This window comes from Seriola dumerili, unplaced genomic scaffold (genome assembly GCF_002260705.1).
Source record: "Seriola dumerili isolate Sdu_G_001 unplaced genomic scaffold, Sdu_1.0 BDQW01000147.1, whole genome shotgun sequence".
NCBI lineage: Eukaryota > Metazoa > Chordata > Actinopteri > Carangiformes > Carangidae > Seriola > Seriola dumerili.
The window spans coordinates 3,341,291-3,362,487 of record NW_019174402.1 but is presented as its reverse complement, the minus strand read 5'-3'; the positions used below and the strand labels follow the sequence as shown (position 1 = coordinate 3,362,487).

The following is a 21,197-nucleotide window of genomic DNA, read 5'->3' as shown; positions in this document are numbered from 1 at the left end:
AAGCACTTGGTAAAATACGTTTTCAGGTGTGATTGAAAACTCTTTTTCGATGTAACTTCAACAGTGCTTACAGAGAAATGGCTCGGTCATATGCATACTTAAAACTTAAGCAAATGAGTGCTAACACTCACTACTCTTGCTGACACTGAGTGACCCTATGACCACATACTGTAAGAAGACTTCTGGCTGCTTTTCCATGTGTGTCTGCAACCCTTATAGTCTGACATAATTTATTCCTATAACCAATTACTGGGGCAGGCAGTACTGGAGGTCATGCAGGTTATGTGACTGAAATTGAAATTTAAGGCGTAAGGATTGTGTGGGAGTGTGTGTGTGAGAGTGTGTGTATGTGTAAGGGGCTATTTCCTGCAGTCATCCACTCCAATGTTTGGAGGTAGGCCGGCAGGAAGTACACCCATACCAGAGCAGCAAGTCAGTTCTGAACAATTTGTAATTTAGTCCCAGGAGCGTGTTTCCTGGACGTCTATTGTCTTTTCTGTTCGAACACCCCAGAGCAAACTGGGAAAACGCCCACCACGACACACTACAGGGGAACAAAGCTGTCTGACTTATTCCTTAATACGTCTTCATTTCCTGAATTCCATGATGTCATCCATTCTTGATTCTCCAAACCTTGCGTTACACTGAGTGGCCCAAAGGAAATGGTTCACTTGACAGAAGCCTTTTCGAAAACAAACAATTACTTGCAGTTTGATAGGGTATAAACCGCAGTGGGGCTGGAACGTGGCACAATTTCTCACCGGCTCAGATGTGGTCGCAAACGGAGGCAGTGGGCTCTCTGGCTCGCCTGTGACAGCCTGTCAAACAAGAGGAAGAAAAACAGCGACTGAGAAAGAGATCGTCTGCTAATTGGTAAACAAAAAAACACTATTGACACAGCATGCAGCTAAAAAGCGGGCTGTTAAAAGGTAGATGTTTGGAGAAATGGGCGAGCTAAGTGACAGTTCTATACGGTTATGTATGCTTGCGAACAACAGAGCGGCACAGCGGTGAATGCTTTTCAACACCACAGCGGCAACAACACCGACACGACTTCCATTCCCATGAAAAAGACGTCTTTGAAACACAATGCCACACCAAGACATGGAAAAAGACATATGACTCCTTCCTTGTGAGGCAGGGTCATTACTACTGACCACACATTTAGTTTCTGGACAAATCTTTGCCATTGGAGATGATGACAGCATAAACTGAGCAGACAGGAAAATTATAGCTCACGTCATAGCGCTTCCCAATGATACTATTTCTCACCACTATGGATATGAGTAACTGTCACAACATCAAATAGTCCTACTGCCTGATAATCATAGTTTCAGACATAGACAACTATTTTAAGCATGCTAACGTGTAAATCACAGTGCGTTTCATACATTAGGTGACCCACAATGAGCACGGCAGGACGCTGTGTTCATCGTGTGTCTACGTGGAAACTGCAGGTTGACGGCACAGACGACACACATGAGCACACGCTAAACCACAGATTACGGGGGCGACTGTCTGCTGTGACAGACTCTGAACCAGACAGCCACTCAGTCTGCTTTCTTGTGGAACTCGCTTGATGTCAAAAAAAAAAAAAAAAAACAGAACCAGTGGCCTCCAAAGCTGCCGAGGGGGTCTGCAACCTGCTCGCCACAAAGCCAAGGCAGATGCTCCACTTAACATTTAACTGTCTGGGTCTGCTGGAAGATGGATGACTGGAAAGAATCAGTGGAGGACAAAAAATAAAATGAAGGGGAAGGAGAAGGGTAGCAGGAGGGGACGCACAGGATGAAAAGAGGCAGGGGGAAAAAATGAAACAAGGAGCAAATGCCAGCTGGAGACATGGCATTTACATACTCAGTTTTGCTGTGGCTTTAGCCAAACGCAAAGTCAACAACAACTCATTCATTTTCATTTTCTGTTGTGGTTTCACAACTATAAGCTCGTGGTGTAGAAGTAATAAGGGCAGGAACTGACATTTCCCTTCTACATTTCCAATCTTCCATGTGTGATAACAAAAAAAAAAAAAAAAAAAAAAAAAAAAAAAATGTTTTCTTTTCCTCAAAGAACAAAGACTACACTCCGCTGCTTTTGTTTCTGGAGCCAGCACTTAGCAGACCTCGGTGAACAGCATCTAATCTAGATTCTGTGAGCTGATTCATTAAGGGGCTGTGGGACAAAAATTGATCTCAAAAAAACTCAATTACTGCTCAACGTGGCTCTATGATACACAGCACCGCGCTGATATTTTCTCTTTTAAAAGTCACTCTGGTTGGTGAATCAATGCACCATCTCGGATATCTGACACTGGGGACCAATTCAGAATAAAAATATTAAAAAGGAAAACACGTCTGAAGTCAAACATCTGAAACAGCCACTTCAGATGACAAGAAAAACCTGCCCTGAGGCTGTGTACTGTAAGTGTTCACTTGGCATCCACATCGAACTGTGTGATGTGTTAGGAACGACCCTGACAGTTTATCTGCCGAGCAGCAGCACATCTCGACTCAAGGTTCACCGTGACTCTTGCTATAATTACACCGTCTGCAAATCACACGTCAGATCTGCCTGGATATCAAAGCCTAACTTTCGGTTACGCTTTTACTAATTATTGCTGATATTTCAAGATTAGACATGAGAGTCTAACATGGAGATGCTTGTGATTTTCTAATACTAACAGCACTCTGAAAGTCAGACCCCTGATCTCTCAGTATAGATGGCTGCAGTACGTCCGCTGGCTTTTCCCCCCTGAGACTGTAGCTACTTGTGATAAAGGCAAAAGCGTGAGAAGCTCCTTCAGTATATTCTTAGTGCTGGCTCTCCATTCTTGCCTCCCTGCTCTCCCTTGTCTACATCCCAGGGGACTGCGTCTTTTTTAGGCTGTGCCCATCAATCTTTTATTTTTCAATTTCCCGGTGACACTGGAATCTGACAGCACGGGTTCACAACACCTGAGCTACATAAAGAACTGGGAAGAGTAGGAAACTGAATATCAGTATTTTTTTTTTTTTTTGTCTGTGACGTGTTTCAATCCATCTACGACGAACTTTACAACTTCACAATACAATCGGATGAATTAGTGTTGTGTAGACTTATTATCAAACCTTTGTACTGTAGATCACAGTGTAAAATTTTTCATTTACTCAGTTAAATTATTTGGTAGACATACGCACTAGAGCTAAAATGTTGAGATCTAAATTGTTTGATCAGTTGACAGAAAAATAATAAGAAACTATTTTGATAATCTATTAATCGTTGAACACATTTCTCACGCAAAAAACACCAAACTATTTCTGAATCCAGCTTCTCTAATGTAAAGATTTGCTGCTTTTCTTTGACTTACTTGATATTAAATTGAAAATCTTTGCACTGTTGGTTTGACAATGTGACATCTGATAATGTCACAGTAGTCTTTAGGAAGTTGTGATGGGCAGTTTATACCATTTTTTAATATTTTATAGATTTAACTATTAACTAAGAAAATAATTGATAATAAAAATGTAAATGTAGAAGGACTGAACCGAATTTGTTACTTGCAGCCTGAACATATTCTGCACATTGATCAGTCAAATAGTGAAAGTGTGATAGCAACAGGAAGACAGTAACCACAGAAAATATAGTAGTATCTCCCTTTAATCATGATTCTCTTTCCTCCATTCAGCTGGATACAATATGTAAATCTGGTCTAGGCCTTTCATTGTGTAATGTGGTCTTGTGGTCACAACAGATTCACTGAAAGAGATATCTACCTGCCTGCTTGCCTGACTTTCCCCCCCGCTCATCTACTGTTCTGTAGCCACTGTGTTTGTATTCTTCTCCCATCTACAAAACTATCTGCATCAGTCCCTGTGAGCACCACCAGCCTGCCTGCACATCTGAGGTTACTGTGAGTGAAATTTTACCCTGAGAAAGTACTGCAGTGCGGCCAGCTTGAGCCAGACAGCCCTCCAGCCTCAGGAAGAGTCCAAACAGGAAGACTGAATCAGGGGAGATAAAACTCTATTTATACTCTCCCAGACAGGCATCCTGATCAGACCGCAACATGATGAACGACAGGTACGGGGCAAATGATGTTATGCACAGCAGCCATGAATTTGAAACATCACAGTCACACAGCTACATTTCTCGTTTGAGTTTTCACTCTCAACAGTATGAGTCGCAGAGTGTGTGTTGCTATACGATGGAGAGCTACAAAGGAAGCACAAAACATTGATTTACATTCAAGCAGCGGTTACAGCTTTTTTCAAGTAGCCAGGCGTTCTATTTTAATGACACACAGTCAACGCCAGGAGAGGGGGCTTGGACACACACACAGCTTTGGATGAACACCAACACAAATGTGGTGGTGATCAATCAATGAGAGCATTTGGCAGCTATAAGTACTCACACGAGCGGCATACGACTTAGATCAATTACTGGAAATTTGCTTTCCATTAATAATTGATCATGATGCCGAGAGTGCAACTAGAGAAATACAATAACTAAACTTAGAAACTGCACTTTCCTCTGTACATATGGCCCTTTGGATCACATGCTGCTGCTGCAGCTTTACTTTACACACTGAGCTTGTCTAATACAGCCATGTGTGTGTGAGGGCAAGGAAAAGTAAAAACACAAGACGGGGTCACAGCAGGTCTGAAGGGTGAACAGGAAATACCTAATTGATGCCCGAAGCCATTCGTGGCCTCTGTTGTCAGCCTGACGGGACATGACCTGATTGGTCCATCTGAACTCCTCACTGTAAAAAGCCTCTGCTTTACTGGTGCGTCACTCAGCATTTCATTTGCTTTCTGTGAACAATGTTTCTATCTAGGCCTCCAGGATCTGACTGAACCAAAATATTCCCACACTGCTGACCTGAATATGTCGGGGGGCGTCTGCAATCTCAGGGTTATTATCCATCATGAGCCAATAACACTAACTGAACTTTTACTGCAGGTGCGGTAACTTGATCATGACGTGACCAAAATGGTCACATGACAGATGCAGTTGGAAGACAATAAAATAGGTGTGATGTGTAATGTTTACAAAATGTTTGCCACAACTTTAAACTGACTGTTTTACAGTGTTAACTGTGAAGTGAAAAAGGTTGTTTTGTTACATTGGTAACATAATGAGAGCTCAACAGGCTGCACCAATCATCATACCCCTATTACTTACACACACACACACACACACACACACGCACACACACACACACACACGCACACCCAAACACACAAACACACAAACACACACATACAAAATGTCACACAGCTGTTACTGATCACACACCTTCCCACCCGGGGGATCCTTTGTCCTTGGCAGTCCTACTTTAGGTGTTTTGGCCTATCCTTGACTTCACACAACCATGACAAATTATACTTTGTTTGGAAGCTCTAAGTCTCCTGATTCCATCTGTGCAAAACGCTTCACCATCCCCATAACACTGCAACAGTTGTTGACGCAGCATTGGTTCAGACTTGTGGCTAAGGCTGTAAATTGGTTTCTATACATGCCTTACATTATCTTTTTATGCTAAAATAAAATATAAAAATAAAAAAATAGGCAAGGCAAAACAAACTAACAAAAAAGGTGCATTTCTACCATGTCTGCGCTTCTGTAACTTCGGTTAGGGTCTCATTGGTTGTAAAATTTAAAGAGTTAACTTTCAAAGGAGACCAGGGTTTCGACTCAAATCAAAACAATTGAAGAACAACAACCTTTTTATTTTAGGCACTTTATTTTTGGGCTCTCCTTCAAAAGTGGGTGTGTCTATAAAAAGGCTTTAAGCACTTAGAGAACTGGCTGGTCTACACATCTACACAGTATCATACCATCAGTTTCTGGGCTGTTTTTTAGAGACTGTGTGAAAACGGGACAGAATGACAAGAATGTTTGGTACTTGTTTACACTGTATTAAATATGTTTAGAAAAAAAAAAATGACTGATGACTTCTTTGTAGCTTTGATCTGGAATTAGTTTGCAAAAGGTGTGTAATTAATATTGACATGAGATGGGATGAAATCTATTAACAAATCATCAGCTGTTAAACCCTAAGAAGAAAATAAAATGTGATTGATACAGTATCATACAATTGAGAGTGTTGTCGAGTGAGTGTTGCTTCTCCCTCTTTTCCATCTCACACCCGGAGCTTGTCACTGTAGCATCTTTGTTAATATGAGCTTTTTATTAGAAGCATTAATGTTAATGGGAACAAAATTTAATGAGTCAACAACCTCATGACTCAACAACTTGGAAGTTTGTCTTCAGATTCGTTTAAAACAATCACAACTCGGTGATTAAAGGGTTGATGATGATTATTAACAGCTTTTCAAACTTGCAACACAAGCACTAATGGAATAATTTAGAGTCCATATCTAATGTGTAATGGAAATTTTCCGTAACTGCCGTGTGTTACAATGTGGATGACTTCAGTATTATGCTCACTTGTATAATGCTCAATATCAGCTCAATAATAGCTGCACAAAAAGTGAATTATATTGCAAAATATTGTTGGTGTGCCTATTCTTTTTCATTATGAAAGTATTTACCATAAAAAACTCAAATAACCAAATCTGAAGCAGAAATGAGCGCTAATGAGAAGAACATGTTCGGATAAAATGATATGGCAAATAAAAAACACACAAATCCAAAATTTCTTCTAGAAAAGCAGTTCATAAACAACAGCTGCCAGTTCTTTGTTACAGAAAAAAAAAGTGTGAAAGTTAAAAATTGCTGAGTCGATCACATTGGCTGGAACTAATGATGCCTCAGTGTTCAATACATACACACATAAATATAATAATGCATGACAGACGGAATAACATATGTAACTATGAATGCACTGAGAATATGAAGCAGCCAAATCCCATTAGATGCATAATAAACAGTGAGCCTAGGCAGTAACATGGGAACATGTATGCACATAGTGATCAGAATTCCTATTGATGTCACAGGGCATTAACAGTTACAGAGTCAGGAGCAGCCAAGTCTTGAGTCAAGTCCTCCTTAGGGTATTATTACAGCACAGTGATTACCCTGGACGGACAGGCGTAGTTGTTGAAAAGTTCTCACTCATAAGCCTGTGTGTCAGTATTATGCCCGAACCACAGGCTTCAGTGAGGGCTGTGACGATAACAGCAGCCTGACTCTACCACAAACCCAATCATCAGATCAAACCTAAGTCAGCAGTGGAAACTGATAGGGGTGCTATTGTGCAAAACCTCACAGCAGTGCATCTTCTATGACACCAGTTATGTCCTTTGATTGTATGAGTTATCACAGCTCGATTGTGAAATAGAGGCTAGTGAAAACATCTGTAAACATCACTTCTTCGAACAGCACTCCCACTGTGAACTTCTCGTGAGAAACATTTCTCCCGTTGAATCACTCAAACTGCTTCACCAAAGCTGGACTTGCCTCCAAACACCAAGAGCGAATTGTATGAGCTTCTTGCTTGGGAAAGATCAGTGAGTACTCTGTACGTAATTACCATGGAAACTCTATGAGACGTGGAGAGAAATATTAAGAGGAGACTCTCATGTGTGACAGCTGACTTGTAATAGAAGCATAAATTCTGCACACACTCTTGTAATTGCTATCTCTTCTCAGGCCTCATGATCATAATGGAAATCAAACACCTCTGATATACAATTAGAAGGGCCGGCCTGCCACAGAACCAATTTCATGCTCACAGGCAATCCCCTAAATCTCAAACCCAGAGAGAGCAGCAGTCAGTGCTACATCAGGCTGTTTACAATTACAATTTTCTGGGAAGAAACTTAAGTAACACAATACAAGAAAGATGTTAAAGTTACAACATATACTATCCCTTGTCTTTACTGCATTTAGACACTAACAAGAGCCAGACAGCAGGGGACAGCTCTCATCCCACATGGGCTGTATCAGTCACAGCTTGGACAAGCAGCACTCTCACAGCTGAGAGCTTTAGTCAGTGTGGTCAGCCAGACACAAGGGATATCGCTCCTGACCACAGTGTCTAATAGAAGAACAATGCTCATAGAAATACATCAGTGAAAAACTCTCAGTCCAGAACTTTCACACAGTTCAGGCAGAAACCAGTGCCACTCTGCATGGCCTGCTGTGGCTACCGTTTGTGTTCTCTCCAAAAAAGGAAAATACAGATCTTAAAAGGAATCTCGCCTATACTTCATCAAGTGTCCGCACACCCTCAATGAGCACATTCATTCACTGGTTGTCCCGTTTGTAGCCCCAATCGTCAACCTGAAAACTGCTTTCTTCAGTGAGCTCAGTGTAAGCCAGTCTATTCAGCATGCATGCTCTGAGTCCATCTGATTTGCAAGTTAAACGGGGACCTCTCAAAATATGTGAATGCATGTGTCAAACAAGCTCAGAGCAGGGGCAGAGGGTTCCTCTGTTACCGCCCCCCAGTGGCGTTTGGAGAGAAGGCAACGCGAGAAGGAGGGAAGAGGTCCATGGGTCAAGCAGACTGCGTCACTTTAATAAACGCCAAGCAGTTTGTGGGCGAGAACAGCAAGAACAAGAACGTCCTGTGTGCATGACACACCTGCCAGCACCACCAGCACCCTAAAGGCACGAGTAATGTTCTCATATCACACAACGAAGGTTTTCAGGGATTTATATGTCCAAAACGCAAATGACATTTTTAACATGGCACCACTTGGTTTTTTTTGAATAACTTCAACAATTACACAGTTATCAGAATACTAGCTGATTAATTTTTTTTCAATCAACATGAAGTCATTGGCTAACTGTTTCAACTGTAGTTGTGGTGTGTGTATAAGCAGTTCTTGATTTCTGATAAAAAAAAAGAAATTCTGTGAAAGGACAGCTGTAGGCCTATTTACACCAAGGTTTGGAAACTTTGTTCTCCCTACAGGCCTATGTATGCCTATCTATAGACACATTTCTGCTGACTAAAAGAATCTCTAAGTTGTGTTTTTAGTTTAACAGATTATTAATATCAGTTAATAATGTTCTTTTTTACTAAACTTCCTTAAAAGGTCCGTTAAAGGTCAGTAGAGGGTTATTTCAGTGAGTTAGCTAAATTACAAAATCAAACTTGGTGTCTAACTTTATGCTAGATCAGAGACAGTTTTTTGAAGTAAAGAAAAACACCCATCTCACTCTGTGAGCCGGCTGTTAGCAGGGTTCTAGCTAGCCTCATTCAAGACATAGCCATTAGCTAGGTAGCAACTGTGAAATTTCACATTTAAACTAAAGACATCACATCAACATTTTAAGCGTAACCACCTCAGGAGCACTAGGGTTGAGCAGTAGCTTCTCCTTTCAATCAGTTAAACTAGCAACTTAGCTAGCTTGAAACTATACATTAGCTAGCTAGGCACTTGAAGAGTCGTCATCAATAAAGCTTCAATACCCCCTGGTGGCACAATGGTAAACTGCATTATGTGGGTTTAAATTGATTATGTTGAAATCTATGATTTACAATATGTTTGACCTAATATATCAATTTTAAACATTATACATTGACTAGTTGCATTTTACTCAACTAGCCCAAATTCTTAACCTATACAACAAACGTCATTCGTTAGCATTAGATCTTAAATCACCTGTTCCTTAAATATCTTACAGTTTATTGAAATTACGTTACATGACTTTTTGCAATTCAAAGTCAGGTTTCTCAAACAGTGACAATGACAGTGGCCACCATTTATGGTTAACAGTGTGCAAGCTGCCCAGTGCAGCTTTTCACAATATGCATTATAATGGTACTGTTTTATTGAGAGAGGGAGGTTGTACTCTTTGCCAAATCAACCATTCCTAACCATTCTGGATAACTAAGCATGCTCTGATGTCCTGAACGTCCTTGGCAAAAAGGTAAAAGGGATTTAACGGGTTGGCAATTTTGAGTCCTCAGTCATTTTCATTCCACACAACATAATAACACATTGAGAGCGTGTCTATCTCAAGCATTAAAAGTGCAATTTGTCTGTTTTCTGTATGTGCTACCCCTGCATGCTTGGCTGAAGAATCTCATTTTGCAACAACACTGTGAAGAAAGTGCCAGTTATTCAACACTGCACTCTGGTTCATTGGCCTCAATCGACAGGCATCACTGCTTCTCAAAATAGCACTCACACTCTGAGATTTGAATGCATTCCTACAAAGAAAAGAAACTGAGATATCCACTTTTTGAACACTCAGAAATCAGCGTGCCTGTCAACAACGTGGCCAAAATGTACACACAGTATGTGACTATTGTGTTTCTGCTCAAATACTATTCTGCGTTCGAGCCATTTCAGGTGCTTACTCAGGGTTCGGTCTCAGACCTGGGTGATACAAGTTAATACAAAAAGTTTGTCCTGGAAAACAAAGAAGGGTGAGGTAAAAAAAATTACAATAATACTTTTCAAATACTTTTTCCAGGTAAATTTCAAGGTTCAAATGTAGAATATATCTGTTATGTGAAAATAAAGATTTTAATTTCAAAATCAGTCCAGAGATACACTAATCAAGCTGTAGCACAGATGTTTCTTGAGTCACTACATTTTTCCATTCGGAAGCAAAGACCTCAAATACCCCCAAACTGTCTGTTTGGACTATTATGTAGTTAGTGAACTACAAAAATACTTTCTTTTCTCCTTATATAAACATTTCAAATTCTTTGAGTAGCTTTTGTGTAAATACAAATAACTAAGCAGGAAATTGGGAAACCTCTGTATATGTAATAACATGGCACAGATAAATATAAACTTAAGTTAATCCTGGGGAAATGTTTTCCGTCCCTGATGCTTTTCAGAGAATTTCAAAACATGTCAGCTTTAATGGCAAGATGAAAATACCACACCTATCAAATATCCACGTCAAGCCCCATTTTTTTCTAATGGTAAAAGGTTGAGTAAACTGTCACCGACTCATCGGAGCATCATAGTTGTCAAACAATGTCTCCTGTCTCTGAGGTCAGAGGCTACAGGATGTGCAAGCTCAGGAATAACTTCACCAAATGATTTGCTTGCGACCTTCTACTGGGTAAATAAATACATCATTCACATGTCAAGTCTCAGATGCTTTCATTTTCATTCTGTGCTGATTTCAGATTCTGTTTCATACTTGTTCCCTTTGTCTCCCTTATCAAAGACATATACATGTACACAAAAGACACTTGAAAATGAGAAGGATTCAAGTGATCTCTATTAAGAAACTATTTACTGAGAATCCTTTGAGGGGAAATGAGGGCATCTATGTTTACAGGTCATACAAGGACTGAGCAAGTCAGAGAAAGAGAGAGAGAGAGAAGACTCTTCAGTGGTTCCACAAGGTTGTGATTAGGCAGGCACGATTGTATTTTCAACTCAATGCTAAAGTTTATGCTGCATTCACACAATGTCAGCAGAAAGAGAAGAACAGGAAAAACACCTCTTTCCAACATGGGATTGTTCACATTATTCCAAGGTGTTAGTCCTACATGCTAAACTTAAGTGACTTTTGTTGTGTCACATATTTGGAGCAGTTTGATACTGAGAGAAACCAGATACAACCAGTTTACAGCTCCTATAAAATGAGCTGAATGGTTTGTATTAATGTTAATATTAGATTCTATTTTGACATAACTGCCAGTGGTGGTGCCAACAGTTTGTTGACATGTCTTTTCACCAAATGGGAAATATTGTTGGTGTCTTAAATGTTTTCCCCCCCCTCATTTGGCTGCTAATACTAGCAGTTTAAACATTACAACACAAAGCCAGCATTACTATGTAGTATACAAACATCTTGCTTTTGAATTTTAGTATGAAAACATTTGCTAATTAGCACCAAACACAAAGCACAACTGAACTGGGACGGATGTTAGATTTGCTGGAATTTGGTCACAAACCAAAGTATTGGACAGATTAAATTTTTGACCTGATGATGGCGATACATTAAAAGTCAGAGGATCACAAAAGCTATTACAATTCACTCTAAGTGGGACACGACTATTGGTGTACCAAATTTCATTGCGGTCCATCAGGAAGTCTATCCCTGAAAAAACTGGGAAACACCATAGTCATCAGGATTCATCATCTGGGAACCATGAATGTCTGAACCAAAATTAGTGACTTAAAAAACACTAATAGTAAGAGAAAGAAAAGCAGCCTTGGTCAGTGCATGATTGCATCATTCCACCAACTTGTTACGAGCAGTCAACTCGAAAAAAGGTGCAGAAGTATGTATGATTTCAACACAAGTTCAACTTGCCATAACATGGCATGAATAGAAATCAGTGAAATTGAGAACTAAATGACCCATGAGACACAAGCCTATATTACGCTGATGGTATAGAGTGGCCAGAGAAAATCCAGCCTTCAGTGCTGTATGGCCCCAGATGCTCTGAAATAACTACGTCCAATATATTTTTATGTCCATCTGGGATCTTTTCATGTATCATTAAAACAGAGCATTTGGCAGCACAGAGAAATGTTTTCCTCAGTGTTCAGTGTGTTGGCAGTCTAATATACAGAAGCGTTTTAACGACACAGTTGAATCAGAAATTCACTCCAGGTTTTATGGAATATTTGATGGTTGTTATGGATTTTGCATCAAAAGCAAACATTATTTAGTAGCCTTTGAAAGTTTGTGGATGCAATGAGCTTAACTGCATCATTGGACATTGCGGTTTCCTTGTTTTAATAAGCCATATTTGTATATGTATCAGGCATCAGGCATGTTTAAGAATCATTTTAACTTTGACTTCAAACATATATAGTAACAAGTGGACGTATCACTTATTGCTGACCTCTTCCCTATTATGATTTACCACTGACCAAAGGAAGAGCCAGGTTTCAAAACAGTATGTCTCCAGTGAAGTGTCCACTGAGCATCTAAAGCAGAGAGGACCATGTTTGCCATGCTGAGGTCTCAATCCGAGAAGCACCAGGCTCTGTTGTGACTTACAAAGGTGCTTTTGATTAGAGCATTGGCATGAGGCGAGAGGAGAGCTGGATCTGCCTTGCCAATGAGGTTCCCTTGTGTGCAATTAATCACAGCAGGTTCAAAGCTGGTAAACGAATTAGTCATTCGGGATTTTTTTTATTGTACCAACAAGCATTTAGGAGATCAGACATGACAGGGCAGGAGAGGCCACCCCCCGAAGTTGTGCCAGCAAAGGTGTCAGAACAGGAAATGTGCCATTGATTTTTTTTTTTCTCTCTTTTCTCTCTTGTTTTCTCTCAAAGAACATGTAGGTTGGTGCAACTTGGAGTGCTTCTCCAAGTAAAATCCAAAGATGCCTTAAACCCCCAAAGGAACAAGGTCTGCGTTGCTGGTAGTCAATATAATGATCAGTATTTCATTCATGTTCTGTTAATAGGATCATTTATTAAGTAAAATTAATGTCATGTGGTTGGTAGCAAGGGTTTATATTAACACAAATCCCATGGGCTCAGTTTTCTGAAGTGATAACGGTATACGTGGCATGGCTTACTGTCAAAAGAGATGTTTTTTATCAAGCAAGCACAGGCTGCTTTCCCGCCTTCGCACTTTTGGCATTTTGGTGACTAACCATGAAAGTGACTGGACTGCAGCGTGAAGGGAGGTAAAGAGGAAGGTGCGGCAGTAATTTTAGTGCAAAGGATTATTGGTTTGGTAAAATGTTGTTGGCTGTCTGTGGGTGGCAGGACAGGTGGGTCTTTCATCTGCAGCCTTTAAATTGAAGGGTTTGGTCCATTTGTCTTTCTTTCTCTTAAATTTATAGTGTGTGGCCCTTTATTAGACACACACATGAAAGGACTTCACAAAGACAGAAAAGTATGTAGGCAAATGTGACTATATTTACACATAATGATTCCAAATAGCCACACTGCTAATCACCAGAACACATGGAGCAGCGACTGGACGCCCAGCCCCATCAAAGATCTTCCAGATACTTTAAAGTTGTTTACCCATGTCACTGCGGTAATTCACTGAACTCCTTCTGAACTTCCTTCCTAAGGCTGCTGGGAATGCAACAACTTAGTGTACTGTCCATCCACTGAGGAAGGGGTGATGTGACCCCACATTTTTCAAAATCCTACTTCTGTCACCCTCATGTTTATGGTTTTTAGTTAAAATCTTTCAACAGTGTTCCCTTACTGCCGTGTCAACATGGGCTAGATGTACTGGCCTAGATTTTGCCTCTCAGGCTGCACACTAGCCGTTCTACCTTGTTGGTGAAGGCTGTAGGGGCTGTATGCAGCCTGAAAGGAGTGCCTACAGAGTAAAAGTTAACACTGTTAACATTATCATCTCTATCAAGGAAAAACACAACAAACTTTTTCATAATTTCTTATGTGCTAGACTGATTAAAAAGTAACTGTAACTACAAATACAGGTTAAGTTTTTCTTTTCACTTGAAAATCATGCAAGAGAATATATACAGTATATCATTTTTTTTTTTTCCGTAATTTTGTCCCCCCATTTCTGAAACCAAACCGAAAGTTTTCCCAAAAATTGCATTTAAAGAGCTGAATTTATCCACTGCAAGATATGTTATCAACAAGATAAAGAGCAGATGAATGTGTGGATTGTCGACACACATCATTAAACACATGCTACGTAAACCTCAGTTCAACATAAAGAAGGACCTCATTCACCGTTGATAATGTGTGATTTCATATACAGCATTAGCACCTTGCCTCACTGAGAAAAGAGTTCCTCTAGAATTTCCATTACAAAACGGTCTGTTTTGTACAGAAGAGCACTGCCTCTGAGGAGGATTAGAGGAGCTGATTTAAACAGGAATGATTGATGCCAGCCTCTGTCACACCTAATAACAGTGTAATCCTTCCAAAACAAACCTTTCACGGCTGCAGTGCCAATGTTTCTGGTCACAAAATGACCAAAAAAAAAATAGAAAGAAAAAACAGAGCTGTTACCTTCCCTGCTTCCCTCATCATAATTTATCTTGTGAATTATGATCTGGGAAGCAGGGAAGCTTTCGTCAAAAAGTTGTTGATTCAACTGGCTGGTTATCTTTAATGTTAGTTTGTGGTGTTGGAATGGATTATATCATCTAATGACTTCTATGAAACCGTTTAGGATTTCGTAAGTTAGAATAACAGGCTGCAGAACTGTTTCCTGTTTAAAAAAAAAAAAAAAAAAAAAAAAAAAAAAAGCGAGCTAATATTGTTCTACAGGTCATGTGCAGTTATTCATAAGGCCTTTTAAGGCTGGTGCACTCAGGGAGATGCTGGTGGACATGTATCTCTGTATGTGAGACCTTGAACTGTATGCATTTGATGTATGTTTGTTCCCTCTTGTGTGAAGCAGAACATAGCTGTGATAAAAGCCAAATTTTCAACAACAATAGAGTGCAGTCTAATGTAATACATTCTAAATGCCAGAAAGTCCTGTGCTGCTAACAACTGAGTGTCCTGTGCTCGGTCCCTTTTCCCAGAACATGACGTCAACACTGTCACATTTTATGCAGCGTGGTTATACAGTTAAAATGCTGAAAGCGAAGACATCACATGTACAAAGATGTTCTGTGAAGTCCTGTTTATGATGACACATAATGGTCAAAATGGTCTGGAGCAGGATAATGGGATCCACCCCACTCCTGGACCAGATGCAGCTGTGGACCTTTAGGAGTATTTTTAACAGGCCACAAGAGTCAAATACAGTATATGGGCAGTCAAGTAAAAGAGTCCTTCCAAATTTAAAGTAACTAATGATGAATAAAATCAACACCATCCCATCAAGCGTGCTATATGGCTACAGTAATGTGATCCATTCCCTTCAAGAGGAAACTCTGCACAGCTCAGCTCAGCTCAGCTACAACACTCACACTATGACTTACAACACTGGTTATGACTGAAGTGGACAAGGACCATATCTCCGGGAATTTATGCGATTCAAAAAGACAAAGGTTTCATTAATTCCAACCATGTGCTGACTGTCTTCTCTCTTTCTCATGCTTCAGAAAAACATTCAGGTCTGCAACGTCTGAAGGAATCTAAAGAATACAAAAATACAGAGAAGCATAAAGTTGGAGGAGACCTATAGGGCTGCAGTTTGAGCTGCACCATTTGCATAAGTTAGTGGTGAAGAGAAATGTTGTAGCCCCCGGCCACTTTATTTAATTGTGAAAACACAACGACCCAGTGCAACATCATCTGATAAGACAGGCGGGAAAAGCGCATCACATGCCGAAGTACATATTCTATGAATATTTTTTGTAGTAATGCAAGGCTGAGCTGAATTAAAAAGTGGCATTTTGGCCAATAATTCATTTCTACGCAGTGTTTACAGGTTACTGAGGGGACATCCTCTTGGAGAAAATGTTGGTATGCAAAGCTCTCTAAACTGCCACCATTGATCGCTCATGTCATAAAAATCATATGGAAAATAGAATTCCCACACACCAACAGCCTCAACAACACAGACAAAGGCATGCGACACAGGCCGCAGTTACACAGGGCGTCAGGAGAGGAAGCTCTGCCAGCTAAAGTCAACAAGTCTGACATTACAAATCCAGCACGGCACCTAAACAAAACAGCATGATAGAGTGTGAAAGCAGAGCAGAGAGCAGCAGTCGAGACCTCACTTCCACATATACAGACAAGAGGACGTGTATGGCATGCACTCTAACATGCCACACACTGAGTTTGATTTCTGTTCTTTAATCAGTGGCTCTTTTACTGTCTTGGAAAAGTTGTACGGATCAACAAACATTTATCAATTATCAATTATCGATTACCACCTGCCGCTGCTCACACAGATTCAGGCATGAATTTACTTTCGGTAAGAGAAATCTGCCACACCTCTCAGCCCGAGCAGACAGGATCCCAGCTCGGAAATAGACCTGACTGTAAACAACCGCCTGTCAGTCACACAGCAAGGTCAAAATATAGGCACAGAATGTTCTGCTAGCAGTGTATATACGGCTGAGAGTTAGATATCTGAGCTGCATGTCAAGAATGCACAGCTTGAGTAGGCCACATAAAAAAAAAATGGGGAGCCTGCCTTCCCTGCGAGCCTGAAGTAAGGGGTGCAATAAAGGCTTCTCTGACACAAGATGCAAAGTCAGAGTGAGTCATGGCACCCACTGGTCAGCCAGAGATATCTCACACAGACAAAGACGGCAACACACAGCCTTGCTCTTCCTGTTTCTGATTGGCCCGGAGGGATGTGATCAAAGTAGCAGAAAAAGAAAGATGGGGCTCGGGGGGGGGGGGGGGACAAGTGAGAAAAAAATGTTGATATAGCAGCACAGCTCATCCATTGTGAGGCCCAGTGGAATGAGATATGCCCAGCACGGACAGTCGTGCTCCAACCCCCCCCACCACCACACACCACCACACACCACCACCCCGTCCCACAGAATAGGAACTTTCATGAAGGGACAGAACATAGAGCTCCAGCTCTATGGTGACTGTGTGGGACAGAGAGAGAAAGCTGAGGAAGTAAACACAGTTGGAGGCTCACATTGCTGCTTTTGTTTACCACCGCAGAGAATCAGCCAGTGCGTCCCGGAGGAAAAAAAAAAAACAACCTCTTGACAAAGGTCGTGATTGTTACTGATTGAAAATAGTCATAGAGAAAGTTAGCTGTTGTTGGCAACCTTTGATGTCAGTGACTGTGTGGTGGTTTCATTATGTAAACCGAGGCCTCGCAGAAGGGCTCCACACAATGAGAAGCAGCTGAGGGTTCAAACCACTCACCCCCCCCCCTTTGAGTGAGTGAAGTTTGCTGGTGGGCACGTCTAGTAGATATGCCTGCTGGGAAATGAACCCAGCACTTAAATATCTAATCAACTGAAATCCCCTGTTTGTAAGAAAGTAAGTTATGACAGATTTCTATGATTAAGGCACGTTCAGCCAAGCAGGCAATTCAGCCTCTAAAGCTGGCAAAAATAATCAACCACAAGAGTGAAATTTGGAGGAAAATTCACATATTTCTTTGCAACAGTAGGTCATTGGAGAAGAAGGGGGTGGTGGGGCACTGACCTCATGCCACGAGAGAAGCAGGAATGCGGGGTCAGACGGTGCAAGACCGTCCCACACACCAGAATAGACATGATCTACAGCACTCCACCATAGTGAGGAGCTGCTGTTTTGATATGGCCCCACTTGACTTCTGTGTTGGGTCTAAGCGTTGTATTTCTTTCAAAATGTGTGCGCTGTGAATTCAACAGTTTCCCCCCGGGGCAGTGAGAAATATAAATCAAAAAGACAGAGTGGTCATTGTTCTGAGGACAGAAACTTATGACTTCAAGTCAAATCATAATTAATGAAATGAGCCAACAACACCTTGTCTTTTCCGCATCTGGTCAATCCATCTGAGAACGGGATGCATCACAAAACGTGACTCACCTCTCACTTTCAGTCACCACTCTTGCTCTACAGGAGCTTTCTAACCACGGTGGCCAACTCAGAGGAAATTGAAATCAGAACTGGAAACACAGCTGGTAGCGCTGAGGTGAGGTCTGTGGTTGGAGGAAAAAAAAAAAAAAAAAAAAAAAGCTTCACTCCTCAGTGATCAGGTTTAAATTCACATTACCAGACACCTTTAGGTGAAGCTGAACTCACAAACACACACAGTCGCGGTGATCGGGGCTCATCAGAGCGTCTGTGCTCAAACAGACGCACGCTGAACAAGGATGAAGAGAAAGGACAATCAGTGAGGAGCTGAGCTGATGAGCTTATTGTTGAGCGAGGCGTGTCGCTCTCAAGGATCACAGCAGCATCTCATTCAGCTGTCGCCTCTGACAGGACTCTGAGTTTATGTGCTTTTGATTCTTGACATTCCGTCAGGCTTAAACGAGATCAACTTTATAATGTAACTCATGCAGGAAATGTACAGGCTCAGAATGCCAAGTGTTTCATTGATACTGAACAGGAACAGAGTAACTTCATTTTAAAAAAGTAAAACACAAAAAAGGACTTTGTCGGTGTCATAGAGCAACTGCTGATACGTGTTTAGACAGAATGAAGAGATGAAATTATGTCTTTGTATGAGGCCTAAATTTTGTCACCATTCAAGCTCACATTCAAAGCTTCTTGGCATGTGACACAGTCATGATCCCTGCCAAAAATAAGTAGCTGATGGTCATAAAATTACAGTAATGGGAATATGATAGTCTTAACAGGAGTTTATAAAGGATATCAAAGCCACTTAAAACTCTACAGACACACTGCAACAACTTATTATTACAGGAATATTCCCACAGCAGTTAAAACACCATAAGGTCGCTACTGCAACGGTTACTCCCCTGCTCATTATACAGACAGCATGTCGTGGTTGTTTCATTTTAATGAAGGTAGTCATGTCAAAATCCTCCAGCAGGGACAAGCAGCAAAAAAAAGATCACGTTAATACAACACACAGTCACAGTGGAGTTTGACGGGCACACTAAACTTCGGTGACGGTGTCATCACGCAGCGTTGAATGTGGCCTGGCAACAAACAAACTAACAAATGGCTTCTGTCAATAAACAAACACACACACACACACACACACACACACAAACAAACAAACAGCTTCTTACCTGCTCAGCGTCCTCCTGTGAGGTAACTTCACTGCTCAGTGGCTGCTACCTGTCAGTCGACAAGGGGGGGGGGGGAGGGCAGACAATCACGGCCACCCAACTTCGATGCAACAGCTTCACACACACACACACACACCTCCCAAAACTTTCGAGCCGGACCGGGTTTGGATTTCTTTTCCGCTTCTGTCCTGCCAAAATAAAAAAAATAAAAAAACAAAAAGTAGCCTCTCTGGGATCGCACCCTCCTCCAAAAAACCGGACTTCTCTTCCTGACAACTTTCGGTGCCCGCTTTATGTCTCTGTTTGCTGATGAATTGGGGACTGAGTTTTCTGGTTGGACAAGGAGGAAATGAAGTTTGAGGACGGAGAAGAAGAAGAGGGGGCTCTTACTGACTCCTACAGGCGCGTCAGAGCCTCGGATCTTTATGGGAGAATTACACAGAGCCCATAAAAACTGAAAGCAGTTTGATTTATTATCATTAGTCTCAGAGGTTGAACTATATTACAATAATTTGGCAGTTATAAAAAAGTAAGTTTTGACAGCTCACCACAGAGACCAGTGTAATGTTAATACCTTGGGGAAAATTAATTCCCTCTTAATTGATATAAAAAAGAAAAAAAAAAAAGAAAATGCAAATGGGGGCTACAATGCATCAATAAATCTTTTTCATTTCAATGTGGACACTAGCTGTTGATGCTCGGTTGCAGGAATTCATCCTTCACCGATGGGTTTTAAGCAGCATTTGGTATTTTTCACTCCCTGATGTCTCTTTTAATTACTTCATGAATCACTAGAGCAGCAGCAGCCAGAAAACATCACTATCAAGACAAGACCATGCAGCGTTCATGTGTCCAATTCACAAACATGCTTGGTGTTTTAGCCAGTCATCCGGTTTTTATTTTTCCTCCCTCTGCTGCCATGTGTATAATTATCAGATTAAAGTGAGCAGAAGGTATAAAGAGGAAATTCAAAGAGAGCTTCAAAGCCAAAATGTCAGCCCAAACTCTTCCTCCTTTGGGGAAACGCTTTGACTGGAGTGAGGAAGCACATATAAACACAGTCTGTTCAGGCAAGTTTATTATTGTGAGTACAGGACAGGAGGAGGTTAAAAAAAGAAAACGAAAAAAGGAAATACTGTGGGGGAAAAAAAGACACACAGATGTTGCAGACCTGGCAACACTCATTCCCACTATTTCAAGTTTCCATTTATTTATTTATCCATTAAAATCCAGTTTTTCATGCACGTGTGTCAGTATGTCTCTAGACGGAGACTTTTCTATACAGAACACCAGGAGAAGGGAAAAACTTGCTGTAGTGTATGGGTGGGAAAACTTGGAGCCATCATGAGTGTCTGTGGATCCCCCTGTTGTCATGATTACATTGCTATTAACTGAGTGTTATTGAGACCAATTTAAAAGACATAATCATTAAACTGCACATGCTGGTCCCCTGATGGATGGGATCATTTGAGCAGAAAGCAGATCTTCTTCTGTGTTTAAACCTCGTGTAATGGCTTTGCACTTAAAAGCTCCTCTCTGTGCTGGACTCTCCCATCAGCGTTGTTTAAAATCTAGTAGTAATTCTACTATTATGTCAATAGTTCTACATTTTATTCGCTTTCTAGCAAAGAGTTAGGTGAGAAGTTTAACACCAAATTCATACATGCCCATTAAATATGAGGCTACAGTCAGAGGCTGGTTAGCTTAGCCCAGCGTCATGACTGGAAACAAGGGGGAAACAGCTAGC

General features: G+C 41.0%; 1 protein-coding gene across 1 annotated transcript in view; it reads right to left on the bottom strand.

Moving 5' to 3' along the window:
- The window catches only part of LOC111225212 (tetraspanin-9), a 152,300-nt gene extending 132,778 nt beyond the window's left edge, over positions 1–19,522 (bottom strand). Inside the window, exons 1-2 of the mRNA XM_022749950.1 lie at positions 19,451–19,522; positions 762–818 (exon numbers count right to left, since the gene is read on the bottom strand). The gene's annotated coding sequence lies outside the window, so the exon portion shown is untranslated. The remainder of the gene's footprint in view (positions 1–761; positions 819–19,450) is intronic.
- Between the last annotated feature and the right edge of the window lie 1,675 nt (positions 19,523–21,197).